The sequence below is a fragment of the Anguilla anguilla genome, chromosome 13 (genome assembly GCF_013347855.1).
Source record: "Anguilla anguilla isolate fAngAng1 chromosome 13, fAngAng1.pri, whole genome shotgun sequence".
Classification (NCBI taxonomy): Eukaryota; Metazoa; Chordata; class Actinopteri; order Anguilliformes; family Anguillidae; genus Anguilla; species Anguilla anguilla.
In genome coordinates this window covers 23507037-23513036 of record NC_049213.1, presented here as the reverse complement: position 1 = coordinate 23513036, position 6000 = coordinate 23507037, and positions in this window count along the sequence as shown.

Genomic DNA, 6000 nt, shown 5'->3' with positions numbered 1-6000 from the left:
AAGCTTTGTTAAAGTTTGCTGGAAAGGTGCTGAATCCCAGATGTACCCTGTGGTGCATGAGACAATAAATATGTTCCTGAATAATTTAGCTCATGCATAAGGAATGGCATTTAATGTACTGTATTATGGCCCTTTGTGCTATGAGTCATTGGCAAATAAATGAGCCTGTCATGTGCAATGCCATCAACCCCTCTGCCCCCCCACCTTTTTTGAATAGAAAGTCAGAGCCATTACAGTCTCGCTTGAGCCTACCAGCACTGAAAATTGAGAATATATAGATCTATAGATTCACCTCAGATGCCAGTGAGGTCACAAGGTGACATTGAACTTGATATAGAAATGGGGCAGGTTTTGCGCTTCTTTCTAAAGGGCAAAAGCATTCCATCCTTAGGCACCTCCCCCCACCCCCTCACCCCCTCACCCCCTACCCACCTGCAACCTCAATTATTCTTCATAACTGTAAAGGCATACATTTGTTGGGAATGAGAAATCCTTTAAAGCATGACAGTCATTAGCTTGTCTTGTGTATCATTAAGAATATTTTCTGAGGATTTTTCCACCCTAATCAACAGCATTCATTAGCTACGTAGTGAAAGCCGTAAATACCATTATATTAGCAGCAGGCAGCAGGGCACCTAATTATTGTCAGAGGATGATGTTCCAAATCAAACTGACATGCTTGAATTGAAAATGACTGTGACTTCCCTGCTGTTAATAGGTCATTGGTACAATAAAAAAAGAAGATTGCAGTTGTGATGTGATGTTCAATGCAATATATTTCATCAGCTCAAACCCTCTGTCATGAAGCTGCTGTAAACTACTCTCCCAACCATATTGAGATACTGTGGTGTGTTTTATTTTGAATAATGATCACTCAAGGGACTTTAAATTCCAAAGATTGTAATAATTTCAATAACTTCTAATGAATGTAACTACAAGTATTTGTCGAAAACCTCCAATCTATATGATATGCAGATCTAAAACAAAGTGTTTTATAAAGGACAGGCCTCCTTGGTCATGTGTTCATTGAGTTCATTTTTGGAGAAAATTATTTGTTGATGACAAACAGGAAGCTACTGAATTCTTTAATTATTATTTTTTGGAATATTCCGAGTCATTCTATGGGAGTTAATTATTTGAATTCCTATAGCATGGCCTGAGAGGAAGCCTTCATAATGTGCTTGGATATGGATCTATATGCCATGTAGATGGGAGGTTATTGAAAATGTGTTATTATGACAATATCAACAAAACACCTTATGCAAAAATCAATTTATGTAGCATGAGGGACATGAAGAGTCATGAAGAGACATGTGGCCATTAATGTACATAATGTTAGATCATTGCATCATATGAATGGCAATGACCACCATTGACAACACCAAGGTTATGCCCTCTGGGTTCATTTTTAAAAACATTTTCAAGACATATTATAGAATGTCTCTCAGAGTGTGGTTTAGACTTTTTTTTTTACCTGAAGAGGGCAGCAAATCCTGAATGTAGTGTGCAGTGTGCAATGCTGAAGGAGGTAAAAAGGAACCCTAGGGTAACAGCAAAGAAACCTGCAGAAATCTCTGGAACTTGCTAAAGTCTCTGTTCTTGTTTCCACTATAAGGAAAAAAAAGAGTGGTATTCGTAGGAGGACACCACTGCTCTCCAAAAAAAAATTTCTGCACATCTCAAGTTTACAAAAGACCACCGGAATGTTCCACAACACTTCTGGAACAATTTTCTATAGATGGATGAGACAAAATAACTTTGCAGAAATGCACAACGCTATGTTTGTAGGGAAAAAGCTCACCAACACCAAAACCTAGTCCCAGCTGTGAAGCAAGGTGGAGGGAGCATCATGGTTTGGGGCTCCTTTGAGAAATGTATAAAGTTCTATGCATCAAAAGCATGCATAGAGCTTTAAGAACTTTAAGAACTATACATGCTTAGTTTTCTCACACTTAAGAGAAAAAAACCAAGTGTTTTTTTTTTAAGATTCATAAATGATTATACTGTTAATACAGTTGCGCATGTTATTTCAATCATTTCTCACTGCTGTGCACGCCCCCTCAAGCTCTTGTCCACTCGTGGACACCTGTCCCTGGAAAATACAGCATTAAGGTCTTGCGAGTGCGTAATCCATGAGGCCAGAAGGCTCTGCTCGGGATCGGGCCACCGTAACGACTTAACGCACTCAGCAAAGTCCTGATAAAGGTCACCAGCAGCCCAAATGCCCAAACTAAAACTTCACAAATGTCAGCTTTCAACCAAGGGTGAAATTCCTCCTTGGCAGTGTGTGCTTGCTCTGTAGCATCCAGGGCAGCTGCAGATGGCCTGATTGCGGCTGTAAGCACTGCGACAGCGTACTGCACAATCACATCTGCCTGATTACAGGAATGGAGAATGGCCCTCATCAAGACGCTTACATCCCACCAGCTGCCACATGGAGGCTTCGGAAGCAGAGAGGCTACGTTCAGCAGTCGCCCCAAGAAAAAAAAATCACCTGCTTTTGTATTTCGCACAAACACAGCCTGTTTTCCCCTGGCCAAAACAATATTTCTCAGCAGGGCTTGTGCATCAAAGAGGTATCTTGGATCCATATCATTTATGATGTTGCAAATTAGTGATGGGTTAGTTAGTAATGGAAGATAAAATCAGGTCACAAGATCTTCTGACCCTTTCATGAGATGACTCATTTAATACACTCCACTTTTTATTTTATTTATTAATTCTTTTGGCGATTAGCGACATAATTTGAATGCTGATTTGTAGAATATGTAGACATGTCCTCAAAATGGGGTGTTTTAATAGTCTTGAACAGATTGTCAGTTCACTGGTACCCTCTAGTGGATAACTTGGGAAATACAACATTCACAAAGTTTGCCTAGAAATTAAATGGTACAAACCCGGAAATGGAAACATCATTCATTACACTTGCATTCCTCTGTGGACATTTTTAAACAGTGTAAGAATATGAGGCTGTGCAAGAATAGATTATAGACAAGTATAGACTATGGCATGATTCACTCTTGAAATTATGTTGTCAGTTTTCATAGAGATCTTCATTTTGGGGGTTTTGGGGACAAAGTATACTTTTAGGATGTTAGCCATGGAGTTGCCAGGGGTTTAACATTCCTTTATTTATTGAATGTAAGATTATGATGTGTAAATATTTGGATATCCACTGGTGGATCATCAGGGCCATTGGATATTCTCTGCTAGCCCAACCAAAACTGACAAAATGTATTTTTTTTTATAATTCAATTTGATTGTGTTTATTCATTTAAAAATATTTACTTTTGAGTTCATAAATGACACATTTTATAGGAAAATCTGAATGGGTTCCTTTTCATGTTATCGAATCATTACTAGTTTGAATCTGCGTGATTTCTAAAGAATGTCTGCTCGATTCATACTTTCCCAGCCCCTAGATGGCTAAGTGACTGCTAGCGCCCTCTCTATAATATCATATTGGATTCAGGCAATGAGTGATAATGGACAATCAAATTGTTATGTGTAGCAATTAGAACATCCACATGTCACCTGCTCTGCTTCGGCTACCCCTGGTTCACGTCATTATGTTTGTGCCACCAACAATTGTTCAGACAGGCGACAATGTACAGTTTTCAAAGACACTGGCAGCAAACGAAGGTGAACTTGACCTCATTGTCGATTTATTGTGAGCCACATTTACAAGACAGAGTTATGAAAAGAGAAAACAAAAAACGTTTTATAAATTCTGATATTTCAAGGTCTTTTCCTAAGATTACAAGGGGACGATGACTCAGACACTTTGAGTTAATCTTTCAGTGTTTGACATTTGTGCTGTCTGATATTTGTGCTTATACATTTGTGCTTACACTGCTGTTGGTAAGATTGCGAGATTCAAAGAGAAAACGCTTAATTTTAATGAAACGTCTAAACAAGACGTCACACTCTAGCTTCTGTTACAAGTGTCATTAATAAAATTATGAATGACATATTTATTCTGCTATTATTGTGGGTTGGCAAATTATGGCCAGATTTCAAAAGACGCAGAATTACATGGGGTAGTACGGCCACTGTAAATACTTTAAGAATAAACCTTGTTGCACTGTGATCTACCTTGGTTACTTATTGCACAACGGATGTGTGCATATATTTTAGAACGGTGTGTGTGGGTGGATGGGAGTGGGGGCTGTGCGCGCATTGTTGAAGGCCCTGTCTCTGACCCCAAGGTCCGCTACTGAAGATATCACATGATCATGATCTACACCACCTCCCTTCAAAGCTGGGACCTTGCCTGGAGTCACCTCATTGTCAGATCAAAGAACAGGAAATGAATTATAAAAGAAAGCAGAGACCATGCAAATCATTTTATATGAATAAATCCAGGTTAAAAGGCCACTCTTTATGTTCTCCACTGAATTTAAATTAGAAAGTTATTTCAAAGGCTTTTATGCACCATGGAAGACATCTTTCAGTCTCAATATGGACAAATAGAAATAGCAGAACAGAATATTGGTAAAAATGTTTCCTTATTCTATACCAGCTTAGAGGTGATATAAAGGACCCCACAACCCCACTATCAAAATATCTCTGGGGTCATGGTTTTAGGTCTGACCATGCTTAATGATATACAGTACATGTCTTATACAGTATATATTTAACTTTTAATTGAATGCAGGTCCAATTAGTTTAAGAGAAAATCTGTCATGTCACAGGGCTACCATCACCCTGGCCTGCATGAGAAGGCAGTGCCCTCCCACTGCAGCAGTCCTGGTGGCAGATGGCCGCTAGTTGGCATTCAAAAGGTGGGGGGGGGGGGGGGGGGGGGGGGGGGAGTTATATGATTCATACTAAAACTTAGGTCACTGACTATAATAATAAGTGATGTTGAAAGATATATGGGTGAGTTCATAAATTGCCATTGGAGATATATGTAGAGATATATTATAAATTATATATTGAATATTATATATTCATTGATAGTGCAGTAAAAAATTCCATCCGTCCATTTTGTAAACCACTTATTCTTGCTCAGAGTCACAGGGGATGGGGGTGGAAGTCTGGGGCCTATCCCAGCATGCAGTGGGTGAGAGGCTGGGACACACCTTGGACAGATCACCAATCCATTTCAGGGCACACACACTCTTCACTCACACATTTGTACTTAAGGGCAATTTAGAGTCTCCAATTAGCCTACTGGATGTCTTTGGACTGTGGGAGGAAACTGGAGGAAACCCACATGGACACAGGGAGAACATTCAAACTCTACAGAGAAAAGCCCCCAGTCAGGATTCAAGCTCTGTACCTTCTTGCTGCTGATTCATACTAAAACTTAGGTCACTGACTATAATAATAAGTGATGTTGAAAGATATATGGGTGAGTTCATAAATTGCCATTGGAGATATATGTAGAGATATATTATAAATTATATATTGAATATTATATATTCATTGATAGTGCAGTAAAAAATTCCATCCGTCCATTTTGTAAACCACTTATTCTTGCTCAGAGTCACAGGGGATGGGGGTGGAAGTCTGGGGCCTATCCCAGCATGCAGTGGGTGAGAGGCTGGGACACACCTTGGACAGATCACCAATCCATTTCAGGGCACACACACTCTTCACTCACACATTTGTACTTAAGGGCAATTTAGAGTCTCCAATTAGCCTACTGGATGTCTTTGGACTGTGGGAGGAAACTGGAGGAAACCCACATGGACACAGGGAGAACATTCAAACTCTACAGAGAAAAGCCCCCAGTCAGGATTCAAGCTCTGTACCTTCTTGCTGCGAGCTCTATTGCATCTTTGTGATACTATCTTTGTGCCATATACATTAGAATATTTTCTCTATGGATTATCAGCTCTTTCTATTCTTAAGGTCCACACTTCTGTATGCTGCTTTATTAGTGAGTATTAGTACACACCTTTACACACCTTTTCGTCTGATACATTTTGGTGAGGTTCCTATGTTCCTTCCTTTGTGAACTCTGGTATCACAACTGCATGTTTTGAAATGAAG